Raw genomic sequence first — 20,498 nt, forward strand, 5'->3', positions numbered from 1 at the left:
TCCAGATAAGTGTTGAGGATAGACAAATCCAAAATTGGTCTCCACGTGTCCCCCTTTTTTGGTACTAGGAACAGGCGAGAATAAAATCCTAGGCCCCTTTCTGGCACAGGAACCGGCTGAATGGCCCCTATTTGAAGTAACAGAGAAATTTGCTTGTGAGCCTCTTTTCTTTGTAGAGGAGGAATGTCTGGCATGCCTTTGAAAGGAGGCAAGGTATGGAAATAAAACCTGTAACCGTGGTGAATGATATCCAATACCCATCTGTCTTGGGTAATTAAACTCCAATTTTCTTTGAAAAGTGCCAGCCTTCCTCCCAAAGGTGCTGCCAGACGAGAAGGCTCTGGCAGCTGAAAAGGCAGGTCATTGGGTCTGTTTACGAAAGGACTGACCCCTGCCCTCACCAGAAGACTGAGCAGGTGAACTCCTGTTCTAGGCCTAAAAGAACCTTGAGCTCTGCCCCTGCCACGTCCTAGACCTACCCCTAGACTGGGAATCATAAGAAGGATATGTCCACCCCTTAGTAGGCCAATTTCTACTAAACTTCGGAGGCTGAACCTGCAAAAAATCTTTAACAGTCTGCATAGACTTAGCCTTGTCCTCCATTTTCTTTAAAACTGCTTCCACAGGCGAACCAAACAACACATCAGATTGTAATGGAGCATCTAAAATCCTTGCCTTAACATGCTCAGCCAAATTCTGATCCTCAACCAGGCGTGCCTGCGAAGAACAGAACCAGTGGCAGCCACCCTCAAGAGGCCTGTACAGCATCAAAACCACATTGCAAAGAATGCTTACCCACCTGTTCAGAAACATGAACTAAATCCTGCAACTCTTTACACTCAATACCTTCCGCCAGAGCATCCACCTTAGACTTCAATTGTGAAAGGAGATAATTTTGGTATTTTAACATGTGGAACTGGCAATTCAAAGCCCTCATGGCTAAAGTGGAAGAAGTATACACCTTCTTTCCCCATCTATCCAAAGCCCTTGCCTCTTTATCAGGAGGAACAGGATTTTTAACAACAGAAGCCTTAACACCTTTAGGCCCCTGAGAAACGGTTTCTGGGTCTGCCCTAGGACTCTAAAAAGATACTTATGAGCTTCAGGCACCCTATAATACCTATCCGGTTTAACTGGAGCAGGAGGCAAAGAATCAGGGTTCAGGGAAGCCTCTGCAAAAACATCTTCCACCACATCCAGAACAGGAGGTATAGCCAAAGGCCTGTGCTGGGGTAAAAACAAAAGTTCCCTTAGCCTTTTCCTGGAATCAGAAAAATCTTGACCTTCCCATTTAAAATACTCCCTCATGGAATGAAGAGTCTCTGAAAAAGAAAAATCCTCAGGAGGAGAAGCCGAAGGAGTAGAATCATCTACATCAGAATCCGAATAAGGAGGATACTCCTGCAAGTCTTCAGCCGAAGACTCAGAAGCCTCCGAACACTGCTCAAAACTCTCAAGCTCAGGTTCCACCCTAGGCCTCTTATCAGGAGGGGGCATAGAACCTCTAATCATAGTAATCAAATCTTCTGCCATTTTAAGCATATGTTTCTTAGGCAGAGACCCTGAAGAACTAGGAGAAACCCCCACTGAAGTTAAATCTGGCCTGCCACTCGAAGAAGCCTTGGAAACAGAAGGGGAGGGCCTAACCACCTTAGGAAGGGAGGGGAGAACAGTTACCAGAGAAGCCCCCTCAGCCTGGCCTACCTCCTGAGAGGAAACATCCTGTAACAGTAAAGTCTCTCCCTGAGACTCCAAAGAGACTTCTGGCAGAACCTCCGGCTCCACCGAGCTCTCTAAAGAACCGACGTCCGGGACAGACGGCTCTTCCAACCTAGGCTTTGCTGCTTTGTCCTTGCGCTTTTTTGACGAAGCGGGCGTCGGAGCATCCGACGGCATTTTATAATTACAACGCTTCCCAAAAACTAACCTGGCACAGTCTAACCTTCTCTTAATAGTGCGTTTGTTAAATCTAGCACAAGAGCGACATCCAACAACGTCGTGCTCAGGCCCTAAGCAAGGTATACACAAGGTATGGTAATCTCTATGAGGTATCTGTTTCCCACAAGAAATACAATTATTCACTTTTTCTGACATCCGGTTAAATACTGAGGCAAGAAAAAAACAAAATATTCCCCAACGGGGTACTTAGCCAACTTTGATTCGGTCTGAAACTCCGACTTCAGAAAATTTCAGAACGCCAACCTGCACTCGCAATACTGCTTCTGCATCGGACCATGCGGCAAAAAAGACTGAGGATATGACGTCGGTCATGCGCATTTGTACCCTGACGTCCTGACGTCAGACTAATGCGCCCTGACCGACGTCAGCCTTATACTTTGGTATTCGGGCCGACTGGGACAGCGGACTACCCAAGTGTTAGGACTGCAGCAATGTGGGATGAAGAACATCAACATCTTAGATCTTGTCCAGACCAATATGGGGTCATCTTGAACCATCCCTTATGTTTCACTGTCCCTTGTTTGGTCTGATCATAAAGCTGTTTCATTAGAAATAAAACTGAAACCTGAGGCAACCTCCATTCATGGCTCCTTTAGAAACGTTTTAACTACTCATAAGTGACTCACTGGCAAGCTTCACATCCTAACCAAACCCAGAAAACTGTTAAATACATAGAACTGTACACCACAAAACTGTACTAGCATGTGAACAGCTGCACAGATGTGGATGTCCCCTGTAGAAACAACAGCAGAGCAAGACCCCTAGTAGAATTATAACAGGAGGAACCTACATAATAACAGAAACAGAATATCTGACAAAAGTAAGAAGAGTAATACCCAAAATAATAAAGCCCTTGTCATTAAATGAAACAAACAACCCAGGTGCTTAATCAAATCCAAAAAAAGCCAAATTTGAGGCAAAAAGAGCCACCTACGCTAAAAAAAAAAGAAAGAAAGAAAAAAAAACAAAGTTTTTCCTTAGTTATGCTTGCAATCTCAACAGCACAACGCAGTACAGCACTGAGCAAACTGTGAAAAACATCATCTTCACAGAAACTGAAGATGTAGATAACCTACTGGCTGACAAATTCAGCTTAAACTTTACCCTGGCCGTCCACAGTCTATATCATAGCCAGGGAATTGTTATGGCTAGACTTGTATAGGCACTAAGGCCGATAGCCTAGTACCAACCTATGAACACCCGAATATGACCCAAACCTACTGTCACATAAATGCAAATTATGAAAGCATTTTCCATATTAAATAATACTGCATAAGTGAGTTGTGACGATATCCATGAATACATACTGAAGACTATGAAGAATGATTTAGCCACCCCTTAACAACACTGTTCAACCTTAGCCTCCATACAGGTTTTGTACCATCTGAATGGAGAACATCAACAGTTACTCTCATGTATAAGGGAGGACCCTCCACCAACTCAGAAAATTACAGAACCATAAATCTGATCATCCTCTGCAAAGCCACAGAGAGAATTATCATGGAATTAACTTAGCTAACAATATTTGGGAGGTGGAAGGAGAAGAGTCCAGAAGCCCTAGAGAATGGACCTAGCAAAGCCTAATCTGGACCTGCAGAAGAAATCAAGTTTATAATGCTGTGTAAAAGTATGTACAGAAGACCAAGTAGCAGCTTCTGGAATACTTCTAGAATCCAACTTTTTGCAAAGAGCCATAGTTGAAGTCAAGGCCCTGATAAAGTGGGCCTAGACCCTGCCTGGAATACTTTTGTTATGGTGAGTATAACAAAATGACAACAACTTGGAAATATCCTATTCTGAAAAAAAAAAAAAAAAAAAAAAAAAAAAAAAGATGCTCCTTTTCACCTTCGCAAAAAATGAACAACCAATCCAAATATCTGAAAGATTCAGTGCAGTCAATATAGCACCCAAGTTGTCTGTGGTCAACCAAAGTATGCAGTATCCTTTCTACTTAATTTTTAAATTCGGGAAAGAAAACAAGAAGATGGATAGTTTGGCTTAAAGTAAAGTGAGATATCACTTTAGGCATAAAAGAAGGATTAGTTTTCAAAGAATCCCTGTCCCTATAGAAAATGAGATAGAACTGACTTACAATAAAAACATGCAACTCAGATACGAGTCTTGCAGAGGTCAGAGCAATCAGTAAAATTGTTTTCCCATGTTATCAACCTCAAGTCAGCCAGATGAGCTGGAGGCCTCTTAAACAAAACCCCTTTGAAAATGTTTTAACGAGATTGTATCAAAAGAGGAGGATCCATGGACAGACATGCTGATATGGCCAGTAAATGAGCCTTGACAGAGAAGTAAAAAAAGGCCATTGGATAGTAACGCTCACAAACATCGCAGAACCAAAGACCTAGCCCTGAATGATTGCTGGTTATGTTACTGGCATCAACTAGAAAACCTTTTCTATTTGCTAATATATGATTTTCCAGTAGCAAGCTATCTTGCCTCCATTAGTATCTGCAGTATGTCCTCAGTAAACAGACTAAAGGAATAAGATCCGATCATCCAGGCAGTTTGGGTATAAAAAACACCTCTGTTCTTTTCTTGTGTGAGTAGATCCATTGTATGAGGAAGCTTGTAGTAACTGCTCCAAGGTATTTACAAAAGAAGGGAGAACTACAGTTGGCTGGGCTAGAAGGGAGATGCCACAATGATCTTAGGGGGTGGGGGGGTTCTTCTGAATCTTCAGACATACCCTGGACATTAGTGGAAAGGGTGGAAGAGCATACCGGAATATTTATGTGTGAGGAAATGAAAAGAAAAGGCACCGTCTTCCAGGCCTTTTTGAATGCAGTCCTAGAACAAATTCTTGCCAATTGATTTTTCATACAGGAGGCAAAGAGGTCTACATAACGAACTCTACACAGATGGATCAAATGTTGGAAGACCCCCATATAGTTTTCATTTGTGAGGATCAGCCCTGGTCGTGCTCAGCTTGTCTGCCACAAAATTTTAAGACACAATTTAAGATGCCTGCAGAGTGAGATTGTGCTGTGAAGCTATATTCAAGCTAACATGTCTAGACTGTGAAAGGGGTATGATCTGGTTCCACCTTGCTTGCTAATGTATCACATGACTGTGGTATTGTCTCTAAGCACCTGAAGAGATCCCAGGGACCAAAGATGGTTCAGAGTATTGAATGCCTTCATCAGGGCAAGCAGCTCCTTGATATTTATGTATTTGCATCTTTTGGTGTCCCACAACCCTACACTTTTATCCATTCTGAAACTGCTTCCATGGAACGTCCATGTCATCTGTTGCGACTGACTGCTTTGGTGCAAGGAGGGAGAAGGGCAGACCTGGGTTTAAGGATATTTATTCGCTCAAAAACATTCTCTTTTGACAAACCCTAGCAGTGGGATTTAAAATATAAAAGTTGTTGATGCTAGGACCAAAGAGATTTCAGATACCACTGTAACCTTCTCATGTGGTGTCTTGCAAGGGGTATTATGAGAATTAGATGCCATAACACCCAAAATCCTGAGATATTCCCTTACAGGTACTAAACTCTGAGTGGAAAACCTAAGAAATAGATGTAGATAAAGATCTGCATTTTCCTCTTTTAACTGAGGTATCTACTTGACATCCCAGGAATACAATCCTGTATGAAGGAGTGAAGAAACACTTTTGAATGTTCTCTTAGAATCCCAGACAAATTCCTGACACTTTGAAAAAGACTCTGCAAAGATAAGTAAGTCATCTAAATATGGAAAAATATGGACACCCTGTAGTCTGCAATGAGCTACAACTGGAGTGTGGCAATCTGTGAACACTCTTGGTGCAGTAGATATTCCAAAAGGTAAGGCAGAGAACTGATAATGTAATCCTGACACACAAAACCTTAAGAAACATCTGAAGTCTGGATGAATAGGGATGGGACGATAAACAAATTTTAAGTGTAGAAGTTCAAGGAACAGCGTAGAACAAACTAAAAAAAAATAGGTCTACAATACCACAAACTGAAGGCTCAAGACCAGGATGAAAGATCAAGCACTTTCATTCTTTATTCACTATTAAAACCGAACTTTATCAGAATCTGAATTGTATGAGTAACCAATGGTTTAAAACCGTAAAGTGCAATTGTGACCAATTTAAACAACCAGTGACAAACATCTATTCAAAATTTTGACCAATTATAATCTGCTCATTACATACACGCAAATGTCTTAAAATTACATGAAACAAATTGGCTTTAGCTTGGCATATTAACCCAGTGCCATAAATGTTAAAATATTTGTGCTAATAAAAAGAACTTGATATTAATACTATCATTTAAGCCTGGGAATCTGTCTGCATTTAGTTTGATCTGCCAAACCAATTCACAGCATTCAAGCCGCATTTTGTAGTTCCCTGTAAGCTCATTTGTACTGATGACGTCTAAGACAAAGAAGGAAAATTATTTGAAATAACATACTGTAGTGTGTTTAGCCAGTGCACTGTTGGCTTCCTTATTCTTAATTGCAAGTAAATGCTCGTTATGTTCTGCAATTAAATTGTCTTACTTTTTCCTATACAGAAGCACAAACATGATTCACAGGTTGCAAGGCGACCGCCCCTTGTGTTTGGCAGTCATATCTGCCTTTGCACAGATCATATTGTTTCATGGAGCAAGATGTACACTTGAAGAATTGTTAACAAAATGGCACTGCTTGCATCTACTACATTTAAAAGTAAATAAAGTGCCACAACCTGAATGTCTCATTACAGAACCATGTTCTAACCGTGTTTGGACATTCTTGATTCTCTTATAGGTAAAAAGAGGGAACTGCCTAATGACTTGGGTCAAAATTCCCCAAAACAATTTTCCAGTTATTATTCAAAATCTTCTTGATAACAGACATCTCAATCGTGACTGGAAGGGGAAATGCTCTTTTGTAGCCAATCCTATTCTGTTCTGAATTAGTAGTGGGGATTTTGTAACCAATGGATCATCAGTTCTAGACCTTCCTAAGGATTGGTTTGGTTGTAGTGGACCTAAGCAATGAGACATCCTTCTGAATCTTAACTAATCCAGATCATAGCCTCTAGCAAGAAAAAAATCTCTTCAAATGACCAATTCATTTCAAAAAGAAAAAAAAGTCATCACTTTACAACATACTTAAGCAAATGAACTGTTCTTTCACAACTCCTTTTTTCATGTGCTGTGGATGGTTTTGTTTGTGCAAGTTTTGGTTGACAAAAGTGTTTTTCCTGTATATATATTACTTCTGATAGACTTTTCCTGTTAAAGAAAGGTCAGGGTAATGTCCAGGAAGTTGATGGTTTTACCAAACCTACTTTTGTGAACTTCAAAAAAGATGTGCTGTTGTTCACAAAAGTCAATAACTGGCCAAACTCTCCATCGAGCCCTTCAAAATGAAAAACAAATAGTCTATATAGCTACAAAAGAATAGAACTTTCACAAAAAAAGGCTGAGGTTTTATTTGTCTCTGCTCCCAAAACACCATGACCAAATTGGCAAAGAAAGAGGCAACTCTGGTCCCATTGTCACACTTGTTTTTTGTTTGTACAACTTCCCAGAGAGAAAAAGGTTGTTTGCAAGAATAATGCTGAACAGCATACAGATAGTATTGATTAAGCTGATGTTGAAGTCTGTGAAGCAGCTAAGTATTCCCTTACAAAGTTAATTCCACTCTGTTGATAAATGCATGTGCACAATGAGACCACATCAAACGAAGCAAAAAAGAAACCTTCTTCTAACCATCTAATTTCTTGAAGTAGTTCTAGCAAGTGCCAGGAGTCTCTGAAATAGTTCGTTGAAGCTTGTACAACAGGATTAAGCAAATAGTCTAGAAAATTGGAGATTGGTTCTGTCTTTTAGTGGTTGGCTGCTACTACTGGACTGAATGGATGTTTGGTGCGATTTTTGTGTACCTTGGGGATAAAAAAAAGTCTTGTCATTTTTGGTAGTTCAACTTACATAAAGGAGTACATTTCTTGGTCTAGATCTCCTTGGCATAGCAGTCCAAACAGTGTGGTGTCAATGTTCACAAAATTACTCTGAATTTTATCTTTAGTGGTTTCTTCATAACACTGGTTGCCAGAAAACATGTCATGAATTGCTTCTATATAATTCTGGTTGTTCATCAAAACTGTCATTCCACCTTTTTCAGCTCTCATGATTCTAATATGTCGGTTAGTCAGTTCCTTAACAGCTTTTCTTTCTGTAAGGGAAAGGTTGAATTTCTTAGATTTAATACCAAGTTTTGCCCTTAAGTCAGCTTTGCATCACTCTTGAAACACTTGTAAGGTCTTATGTAGTATGGGATTGTATGCACTTCTCCTATGAGGTTTACTGGAATTCACATGAAAATGAGAAATATCTTGAAGAATATAGTGCAAATTCAATTTCTGTACATACAACATGACATCAATAATAATTTCTGTGAGGGTTTGCTGCCTGTGTGGGGAAGAAAGAAAATCCCTTCTTCAGCATGCTTAAATAGTCTGAGTTCAACTCAACATCTCTAACGTTTAAAATCGCTGACTGAACCTCATTCTTCCTCTTGTTCTTCCCTCTCTCTTTGCCCTGGGCATTTTCCCCCTTGTGCCACTTGGGAGTTCTGATGTTCCCCAAGCAATGTACTAAAAAAGGAGATGGGGATAAAAGGGGTAGATTGTTTTATAGTATTATTGATTTCCTTGGTCTTAAGTCTTAAACCATCTGACATTGTATTTAACAGCCTTGTACATTACTGGTCGACTGCTCAATTATTTTGTGAATGAGGGATGCTGACACAGTGGTGATTGGTTTTGCTTCTTTTAACGGATATGCTTCACCATTCTGATAAGCTGTTATATCTCTGTGCAATTTGAAACTTTTCCTATTGATAATGCCGACAGCATGTCTACCTGCTTTAATTGCTATACCATGGTATAAATTCTGAAAGTGGGTGAAGCTAATAGATTTCTTAAAATTTTCATCCAACACTTGGATTTCTTCTTTCAAACCAACAATCTTATTTGTGTAATCATCAATCAAGAATTTCATCAGTTTAATTCCAGTGTCACTGAAAAGTTTAACTAGGTCTTAGAACAAACCTTTACTATTCACACAACTGGGAAATTTGTATACTCTTGAAACTAATGGAATCCACTCAAAACATGCACACAGGTCTAGATATAGACTCTCATATTGCCATGACCTATATCTAGTAACCAAGTGTTCTAGTCTATAAATCTCTTTCTTGCATGTTTCTTACTGGTTTTGATAACGCATATTATTATTATTGTTAAGTACAATCAAGTGATTACCACTGACACCAAAAAAATGGATTTTTAAAAGTCTTTGAAATAATTTCAAAATATTTTCATTAAATAATTTCAAAATATTTTCAGTACCTGTGTTTATTCCACTTCTGGTTGATGAATGACTACCCAAATCCAATGTGAAATTCACAGTGTTGCCTAAAATGGGCGAGGAAGCAAGGAATGTGTAGAAACAACTCTCCTGGTTCCTTTCATTGGTTTAAAGCTTTCCTATAGTCCACAGATGTTAGAAACTGCCACCGTCGGTTTCTGTGTAAGGTTCACTCATGCTTCGGGCAAAGGATGAGTGGACAAATCCAAATTGACATCCTGGGTAAAGGAGTCTCCAAGCATGTCACTTGCTGTTGAAGTCAAAATGAGTAGAAGTCCAAGGAACAGTGTAAAACAAACAAATCAACAAACAAAAACAAAAAAAAAAGGAGATCTAACTTACCACAAACTGAAGGCTCATGACCAGGATGAAAGATCAAGAGCTTTCGTTCTTTATTCACGATTAAAAAAAACTTCATCAGGATCTGAATTGTAAAAGTAACCAGCAGTCTGAAATCGTAAAGTGCAATCACGTGACCAATTTAAACAACTAAAGACAAAGGTCTATTCAAAATTTTGACCAGTTATAATCTGTTCATTTGATACACGGAAATGTCTTAAAATTACATTAAACCAATTTACTTTGGCTTGGCATATTAACCCAGTGTTATAAATGTTAAAGTTTTTGCACTAATAAAAATCATTTGATATTAATAACATCATTTAAGCCTGAGAATATGTCTGCACTTAGTTTGATCTGCCAAACCGATTCAGCGCATTCAAGACGCACTTTGTAGTCCCCTGTAAGCTTATTTGTATTGACAGTTTGTCTGCAAGACAAAGAAGCAACATTTTTTGAAAGAACAACACATAGTACAGTGTTTAGCCAGTGCATTGTTGGCTTCACTATTTTTAATCGCAAGTAAATGCTTCTATATTTGACAATTAAAGCTTCCTATAGTTTTTCCTATTTAAAAGCACAAACATGATTCACATGTTGCAAGGTAGACCACCCCTTGTGTTTGGCAGTCATATCTGCTTTTGGCACAGATCATATTCTTTCATGCAGTAAGATGTACACTTGAGGAATTGTTAACAAAATGGCACTGTTTGCATCTACCACATTTAAAGGTACCTAAAGTGCCACAACCTGAATGTCTCATTACAGAACCATGTTCTAACAGTGTTTGGATGTTACTGATTCTCTTGTAAGTAAAAAGAGGGAACTGTTCTAATGATTTAGATCAAAATTTCCCAAAATAATTTTCTAGTTATCATTCAAAATGTTCTCCATAACAGACATATCAATCATGATAGGAGGGGGGAATGCTCTTTTGTAAACAATCATATTCTGTTCTAAATTAGTGGGTATGGATTTTGTAACCAATGGATCATCAGTTCTAGTCTTCTTAAAAATTGGTTTTGGCTATAGTGGACCTAAGCAATGAGACTTCTTCCTGAATCTTAATCAACCAATCAACTAAAATCTCTTAAAATGACTCAGTTTGAAAAGAAAAGTCATCACTTGTCAACCTGCTTGTCCTTTTACAACTCCATTTTTCATGTGTTGTGGATAAAGGCTTTGTTTGTGTAAGTATTGGTTGACAAAAGTGTTTTGCCTGTATATACTACTTTTGATTGATTTTTCCTCATGAACAAAGGTGTCTAGTTGACATCGCAGGAATACAATCATGTGTGAAAAAGTGAAGAAAGACTTCTGAATGTTCTCTTGGAATTCCAGCTTCTGTATCCAACAGACATATTTCTGACACTTCAAAAAAGACTCTGCAAAGATAAGCAAGTCATTTAAATAAGGAAAAATGTGGGTACCCTGTAGTCTACACTGAGCTACAAATGCAGTATGGCACTTTGTGAACACACATGGTACAGTTACAGTGAATATTTGTAAGGCAGATAACTGATAATGTGATACTGACACACAAAACCTTAAGAAACATCTGAAGTCTGGATGAATAGGGATGTGATGATAAACAAATTTTAAGTCTAGTGCTACCAGGAAACTTGAGAGAGGAAAACGGATTGTGAACTGACATCATGTGAACTTGACCACTATCACAAACAGGCTTAGGAAAGAAAGATCCAGAACTGGTTTCCAAGTATTTTCTTTCTTTGGCACTAGGAAAGTACAGTTGTGTACACTTACCATAAATGTAGATGTTTGAGTGTATTCACTGTTGCAGTCATTACATTTGGGTTATCTGCTTGCAGGTAGCCCTCAGTCGGCCTGATTAACAAATTCTTGGGTCCTGCATCGGTTGCTGCCCCTTCTTCCATGACGTCAGGTCGTCAGGGGTATAAAACATGCAGCTGGCGCCATAACATCAGTTTTTCTTGCCCCAGATATCAGGTGCCCCCCTAATGAGGGGCAATTAAATATAAAAGTACAATGATATATCTCCAACAAAAAAATCAAATACACCAAAAAGGCTTTTAAGTATAGTAAAGGAAAGTAGAGGTAAGGCGAAGTACATGCCATGGGCAGGGTGAGTGGGATCGTTGATTACCTTCCTAGCCCTTCCCACACACTGAGTCTCATGCAGATCAACCATAGATGGGAGCAGGTTTATGTGGAGTTTCTTTCCTGGGGAAGGGACCACCTTCCCCTGAGTCATGGAGAAGCACAGAAAGGCTCTTCAACATGTTAGAAAAATGTCATCACGGCATGAAAAGTAAAGCTGTGTACACTTACCATAAATGTAGATGTTTGAGTGTATTCACTGTTGCAGTCATTACATTTGGGTTGTCTGCTTGCACGTAGCCCTCAGTCAGCCTGATTAACAAAGTCTTGGGTCCTGCGTCAGTTGCTGTCCCTTCTTCCATGACGTCAGGTCGTCAGGGGTATAAAACATGCAGCCGACGCCATTACATCAGTTTTTCTTGCCCCAGATGTCAGGTGCCCCCCTAATGGGGAGGAATTAAATATAAAAGTACAATGATATACCGCCAACAAAAAAGCAAATACACCAAAAAGGCTTTTAAGCATAGTAAAGGAAAGTAGAGGTATTACCAAAAGAAGTTAGGGGGCTGGAGGGAGTGTAACCAGGACTGCAACAGTGAATACACTCGAACATCTACATTTATGGCAAGTGTACACAACTGTACTATGTTCTTCCTGTTTCACTGTTGCAGTCATTACATTTGGGTAGATTCCCAAAGCTATGGTTGGGAGGAAGAATTTAAATAGCATTAGAACCAGCTATAAGGCCCTGCAAGATTGCAGTGGCAAAGCCAGCTCTGGATTTAGAGAAAATTGACAAATGATAATGCTTGGTGAAAGTATGCACAGAACTCCAGGTAGCAGCTTCTAGGATGTCCCTGGTAGGGACGCCTCTGAGAAAGGCTGTAGAGGTAGATGCAGCCCTGGGGGAGTGAGGTCTCATCGCCTGGGGGATAGGTTTTCCATGGTGCTTATAGCAGAAATTAATGCAATGGCCTATCCATTTAGAAATGGTTCGCTTTGAAAAAGCCTTCCCCTCTGCCCCTGCAGCAAATGCCACCAGCAGTTGTTCAGATTTCCTTTGAGGTTTAGTCTTGTCCAAGTAGAATCTAAGTTGTCTGTGCACATCTAAGGAATGCAGTATCCATTCCCCTTTGTTCTGTGGATTGGGAAAGAAGGTTGGCAAATGAATAGACTGATTAAGAGCCACACTGGATACCACCATGGGCATGAAGGATGGATTGATTCTGAGGGACACCCTGTCCCCATGAAAGATGATGAAAGGCTCCACTGCCATAAGGGACTGTAATTCAGATACCCTTCTAGCTGAAGTGATTGCTAAAAGGAAAATTGTTTTCCAAGAAATAAATTTTAAGTCTGCAGTAGCAGCTGGCTCAAAAGGAGGTAGAGTGAGTTTCACCAAAACAAAGTTAAGGTCCCAAGCTGGGTTTGGAGCTCTCCTGGGTGGTCTCAAATTTTTTGGCCCCTCTGAGGAACTGCTTGAGCAGTGGATGAGAGAAGAGGGGAGGCTCTGTGCTATAATGAGCTGAAATGGAATGTCTGAGGCGTGGATTTTAATGGAGGAAAAAGTCAGGCCGTTGTGAAGCATCTCAGTTAAGTATTGTAAAATCTGAGGTAAATTGGGCGCTGCTGTGCTTATCCCTTGAGACTGGTTACAGGCACAGAATCTTTTCCATTTTTCAGCATAAGATTTTCTAGTACTAGGCCTCCTTGTCTCTAAAATGATATCCATCACAGGTTTACTGAGGGATGATACAGGAGAAATTAGGTAATTAACCAAGCTGCAAGGTTCAGTGTTAGAAGCCGAGGGTGCAGAATCTGGTTCTCCTGCTGAGACAACAGGGAAGGAGTCTGAGGCAGGTGCCATGGGGATAGCCATGACACACTGTGCAGGAGGGGGTACCAGTGTTGGCGTGGCCAGTCTGGAGCAATCAAAAATCATCCTTGGTTTGTCCTGTTTGATTTTTAGTAGTACTTTGGAAAGCAGAGGCAGAGGGGGGAAGGACTAGATTAATGGTTTTTCCAGCTGAAAGACAAAGCATCCACTTTCCAGGCTTGCTTGTGGGGAGTCCTTGTGCAAAATGTGTCCAATTGGTAGTTCTGGGGAGAGGCAAACAGGTCTATATCTGGGCTCTCCCATTTGCTTGTCAACATGTTGAAAATCCTTGGTTCCAGTTTCCACTCATGTGGGTCCATGAGGTTTCTGCTTAGTCTGTCTGCCAGTGTATTTAATTTTCCTGGCAGGAATTGAGCTTGTAGGTGCACTTGGAAGCTCAAGGCTGTGTTCCACAATGCCATGGCTAGTCTACAGAGGGGGTAAGAATGTGTACCCCCTACTTGTTTATGTATCACATAACAGTGGTGTTGTCCATCTTTACAATAAGTTGTCCTGGAAGAATGTGGTCTTTGAAGGCTGTCAAAGCATTCTGTACAGCTAACATTTCTTTTTGTTTGATATGCAGGTGCATTTGACTTGGGTTCCATTTGCCCTGAATGCACTTCCCTGCCAGGTGAGCCCCCCATGCATAGTCTGATGCATCTGTTGTTAGGGTTTGGGCGGCAGGGGGTAGTGTGAAAGGTAGTATCTTGTTTTGGTGGCAGGCCTCTGCCCACCAAAGGAATTCTAGGCGTAGGCAAGGTATGATAGGAATTATTGCTTCTAGATCCTGAGAATGTTGACACCATAGGCTTTTTAGATACCACTGTAGTTTCCTCATATGTAGTCTTACATATGGAATTAGAAGAATGCAGAAGGCCATGAACCCCAAGGCTTGCAGTATTTGTCTTGCAGATAACAGGGTTTTTGTGGCCACTTGTTTGAAGTAGGTTGTCAAATGAATTTGTTTCTCTGGCGTGAAGTAAGCCATCTGGGAAGTTGTATTCAAGCTTGCTCCCAGGAATATAATTTGTTGACAGGGTACCAGGTGTGATTTCTTTTCATTTATTCACTGAATAACTGGTGTGGAATGGCAAGACTCAATAACTCCTCGGCTTGGACACTGCACAAAGTTTATTCCAAACAACACAATATGACTGAACACTCCAGGTTAAGCGCTTTCATCTGGCAAAAGCAGACTTCTTCAGAACAACAGTAATTGATACTGCATCCATTAAATAAACTTTTAGGCGCCAAAAAGACATTTCTCATTAGATGATTTAAAGGTGTATCCATACAAAACTTACATATAAAACATACATAGACAGTCCTATCCCTATTATTACAATAAAACTCTCATATCAATGAAACAATAATGTTAAAATCTATAAATATATACATATGAATATAAATATAAATATGAATATATATAAGTTTATATTTATATTTATATTCATATGTATATATTTATAGATTTTAACATTATTGTTTCATTGATATGAGAGTTTTATTGTAATAATAGGGATAGGACTGTCTATGTATGTTTTATATGTAAGTTTTGTATGGATACACCTTTAAATCATCTAATGAGAAATGTCTTTTTGGCGCCTAAAAGTTTATTTAATGGGTGCAGTATCAATTACTGTTGTTCTGAAGAAGTCTGCTTTTGCCAGATGAAAGCGCTTAACCTGGAGTGTTCAGTCATATTGTGTTGTTTGGAATAAACTTTGTGCACTGTCCAAGCCGAGGAGTTATTGAGTCTTGCCATTCCACACCAGTTATTCAGTGAATTCTTTTCATTTATGCTGTACCACAGACAAGTTAGAACCCTTTGTACAAAGGCCAGATGATTCCAAAGTATGTCCGTCTTTCTGCCTGAATTAGACAATCGTCCAGGTATGGGTATATTTGAATATTTCTTTGCCTGCAAAATGCAATAACTGGAGCTAGGCACTTTGTGAATACCCTGGGCGCAGTAGATAAGCCAAAGGGCAGCGCAGAGAACTGATAGTGCATGTAGCCTGCTTTGAAGCATAGGTATCTTCTGCAAGATTCCCTGATTGGGATGTGCAGGTATGCTTCTTTTAAATCTAGTGTTGCCAACCAGGCATCTTTGCCTAGCATAGGAAGTAATTGGTGAAGAGTCAGCATCTTGAATTTTGGAATTTCCAAAAAGGTGTTTAGAGTAGACAGGTCCAGGATAGGACGCCATGAATTGTCTTTTCTGGGTAACAGGAAAAGTCTTGAGTAGAAACCTTGTCCCTTTGCCTCTTCCGGTACCAGGTGAATAGCCCCCATGCTTAAGAGAGAAAGTACTTGTTTTTTGGCCTCTACCCACTGATTTGGGGGTAGGTCTGGCCACCAGCTTAGTGTTGGCAACGTGTGGAAGTGAAATCTGTATCCCTGGGACACTATATTTAAAACCCATTTGTCCTGGGTAATGAGTAATGAGTTCCCAGTTCTTTGCATGAAGAGCAATCTTTCCCCCCAAAGGGGCAGTCAGTTGATTAGAGCTTGGAAATTTTAAACAGAAGTCATTGAGACAGTTTACCATAGGGGGGAGTCTTATTACTCCCAGATTTGGAAGTGGAGGCCCCCCACTGCTTAAGTCCTGTGTCTCCCCTGGTACTGAAACCTGGGGCTTTTGCTGTGTCTGGGTTTGGCTTGAGAAGACCTGGAAGGGGCTGGAAAGAACCAATTCTTAGACGGCCAGTGCCTACTAAATCTAGGAGGCTGAACTTGTAAGAAATATTTAACAGTTTGCATAGATTTAGCTTTATATTCCATCTTTTTAAGAACTTCCTCAGCCTTGTTGCCAAACAGGCAGTCCTGATTTAAGGGAGCATCCAACAATTTAGTTTTAACATGATCAGGCAAGGATTGCTCCTTTAGCAAAGCATGCCTTCTGAGCACAGACCCATTAACAGCAGCCCAGCAAGAGGCCTCTAATGAATCAAAACCACATTGCAAAGTATGTTTTCCAACTTGTTCAGCAGAATGCATTAAATCCTGTAATTCTTTATTTTCCACACAGTCAGGAGTCAACATCATTTTCTGTTTAAGCAATCCAATAACATGTTGCTGATACTTTAACATATGAAACTGGCAGTTTAAAGCCCTAATGGCCAAGGTTGCAGAAGTGTAAACCTTCTTACCCCATCTATCCAGCGCCCTGAAGTCTCTATCAGAAGGGGTAGGATTTTAAGCAGTAGAAGCCTTAATGCCCTTGGGCCCCTGTGAAATAGTCTCTGGATCCGCAATAGGATTTTTAAAAAGGAACTTGTGTGACTCAGGGACCCTGTATTATGTCAGGTTTTCTGGGAGCATGAGGCAAGGAATCAGGGCCCAAACTAGATTCTGAAAAAGCATCATCAACAATGTCTAGTACAGGAGGAATAGCTAAAGGCCTATGCTGAGGTAGGAGTAAAAAATCCCTAAGCCTCTTTTTTGAATCAGAAAATTCCTGGCTTTCCCTGTGGAAATGTTCCCTTAGAGTATGCAAGGTTTCCCCAAAAGAAAAATCCTCTGGAGGGGAAGCAGAGCGAATGGAGTCCTCTGCATCAAAATCCTCATAAGTAGATAAGGGCAAATCCAGATCATCAGAAAAATCAGAAAAAAACAGAATCCTGGTCAGAAGATTCATAAACAACTTCAGTCCTAGGCCTCTTAGAAAGGCGGAGTGGCTACCCCTGATTAGAGTTATTAAATCTTCAACCATTCTTATCATTTGTTTTTTAGGCATAGAGACCTGAGCATGTGGCCTGGGTGTTGGTTTTTTAGGCATGGTTCGAGATTTAGGCATAAGTGAAGAAGGAGGCGTCAGTTTAATATGCAAGTCTGTAGGCCTGAATACACACTCAGAAGCCGGTGCCTGCATAGCGGCTCTGGACCCATCCAAGGTAGAGACATCCACGGCTTCCATAATTGAAGCATCTCGCGGCATACAGAACTCTGAATGGGTCTCAGTAGAGGCCTGTGAATCAGACGCAGCGGGTATCAGGGGCTGCGAAAGCGCCTCACTGAGTACCGGCGAACTGGCGACTGGCTTAGGAGAAGCGTTGTCGGCAGTTTTGGACCTCGGCAGCCTGTCTCTGTCTTTATCTTTGCGTTTTTTTTGGAATCCCGGTAGTCGGATGGCTAATCAACGACATTTCTGGATAATTAAACTGAGAACCAAAATATTTAGAGGCGAAAATATACCGACGACAGATAGTGTGCTGATTAAATAAAGCACAAAACCGACAGCAAGGTACGTCATGGTCAGGGCCTAGGCAAGGAATACAGTATGAATGAAAATCTTTATGAGGTATTTGCTTTCCACAAGTAATGCAATTATTAACTTTTACTGACATCGGTAAGGAGAAAGAAAAAGTTTCCCCAACAGGGTACTTCGCTTTAGTTGAAGACTTCGATTCTGAAACTAGGAAACGAAAATTTCAGGAGTCGGCTGACCAGCACTTGTGAACTGCTTCTGCTTCGTGCACCGAACGGAAAGAAAGACTGATATAATGGCGTTGGCTGCATGTTTTATACCCCTTACGAGCTGACATCATGGAAGAAGGGACAGCAACCGACACAGGACCCAAGACTTTGTTAATCAGGCCGACTGAGGACGACCTGCAAGCAGATAACCCAAATGTAATGGCTGCAACAGTGAAACATGAAGAACATCATCCTTGAATAAAAACCTTTCCCACCTGGGAAGGAGGAACTGATTTTATCACTCTTGATATGGAATGCATCTGATGAAGAACCAGTCAAAACAAACAAGTGTGATCTGGGGGATAAGGAACGACCCCCTAGAAAAGTGAAATTTCTTCGAACTGTTAAATGTACCCTTGCCACTGTTACCTGTAACATTGACTGAATAATTTTCAGAACCCATTTGTCAAAAACTATCTGTTGCCAAAGAAAAAAAATGGATACTCAGTCATTCTTGAAGAAAAAAGTATGTGTGTTGGGGGGGGGGGGGTCAAAATGTCTCCTGAATAGTCATTCAGACTTGATGAACTATCCTCAGTTTTGGGAGGTTCAACACTGCTTTTTGGAACCTGTTGTCATTTCTTTTCTTTTTAAACATCTGTTTACCTGTATTTTGTGGAGACCATTTATTCTGTTTTTTTGCCAAAACTGGATGAGGAGATAGAAAATCCCTTAGAAAAATTTGGAAATGACGGGCTGGATTCCCTGGATCAGCTTGCCCCTTTCATCACTGCTTTTGATCACCTCTGCAGCAGGAGGGCCAAACACTAAATCTCTATCACAGGGAGAACTTAAAATCACATTTTAATCATCATCTGGGAGGTCCTGAGAATGCAGCCATGCAAACCTCCTCAAAACAATACAAGTGTCTATAGCCCTGGAAGTCATACAACAAAGTTATAAATACACTGTAAACAATGACTAGTGACCTCTGCAATAGAAGAAACAAAGTTACTTAAAGAAAAATTTTCCTCACAAGAAGAAACTGCATATAAAAATTCCTAATACTTTCACAATTTGTCAGAACAAACTTTTAACGTATGAGCCTGACAATTCAAAATTCCGAAAATCAAAGATGCAGAGTATATACTTTTTCACCCTTATCAGAAAGAGTAGGATTGGAACAGACTAGGTGTTTATCAGCAGCAGGATCAACTAGAGCTACTGCCGTTGGGTCATGTCTGGGAATAGTGTTATCAAAATGTAAAAGACTTAGGAATTTTATACATTCTACCTGCCTTTTTAGGAACAGATGGCTGACTATTAGGAAAACTGCAGGCAGTAATACACACATCCTCTAAAGCAGACAGAACAGGAAGAATAGGTGTAGGATCCAGAAAATCCCTGTGTAATAACTCAGAATTTTCTGAGATACTGAGAATACTCAGCATTCTCCCACTGAAAACAATGGCACATTCTAGCAAGTGTCTCAAAGAAAGAGAAACCTTTGGGAAGAATCAAAAACTGATATCTCCTCAGAGTCTGAATCAGAAATCTAAGGAAAATAATGTATCTGTCCCTTCATCTGCCTGTTCAGATTCAAAATCTTCAATCTCTTCAGGAAAAGAGGAATCCCTCTTTCCTTTGCCAGAAACTGCTTTATAAGAAGGCTCTGCAGCCTGAATTCACCCCTATGCCAGACCCAGTAAACTACTCCTAGCCAAAGAAAATTCAGAAGGAGTAGATGTATGCTTGTTTTTCTTTTTGACAGGAAAAATGGGGCCAATTATATTAATAGCGTCAGCAGTAGCTGCCCAAGGGACTGGCACAGCATTCTTACTTAACAGGGGTAACCAACCCTGTTCCCTCTCCCAGGAGAAACAACAGTTGCTCTCTATTGCCCACTGAGTTGACTTCAACAGCTACAGAGGACATAGCTAACCCACCAGTTCATAGTGGCTGTAGGCACTAACCAGAGGGTTCCTGGGTAAAAGAGTGGTCTGAGGTACAAAAATAGCCACAGCAAAATCACCCAACTGCAGCTGAGGCAAATTGTTAGCCTGCTGTAGTAACAAAGTCTTTTTTCTTATTTTTTTCTTTTTGTGGCTGGAAGAAGGGCCGATGATGGGACCAGTAGTCTGTTCCATAGTCGAGCAGAAGGCGGTGCTTCTTTCCCGGGGAAGACAAGTAACAATTGCCAGTAAACACTACAAGTCCGAAATGTTAACTTTTTTGACAGAAAAAAACAATAAAAATTTTAAAACACTATGCCAAACTCAAAAAAAGACAACAAACACAATGTATCCACAGAAAAAGTGTTTTCAGTTACTTATACGACATAAAAAATATCGTTCCATTTAAAAGTACAGTACAGTCTCAAGACAGTCCATTAAAACACAACATTCCTACCATCAAAATAACTTTCCTGATGAGAAAAGTAATAAAACTTCAACAAAG

The 20,498-nt window shown here is 40.3% G+C and overlaps 1 protein-coding gene across 1 annotated transcript in view; it reads right to left on the reverse strand.

Annotated features, from left to right (window-relative positions):
* Positions 1-20,498, reverse strand: part of PIK3C3 (phosphatidylinositol 3-kinase catalytic subunit type 3) — a gene marked incomplete in the record, with an annotated part of 1,653,126 nt that overhangs the window by 977,527 nt on the left and 655,101 nt on the right.

Source organism: Protopterus annectens, chromosome 6.part0 (genome assembly GCF_019279795.1).
Source record: "Protopterus annectens isolate FY-2018-M chromosome 6.part0, PAN1.0, whole genome shotgun sequence".
In the NCBI taxonomy this organism is placed as follows: domain Eukaryota; kingdom Metazoa; phylum Chordata; order Ceratodontiformes; family Protopteridae; genus Protopterus; species Protopterus annectens.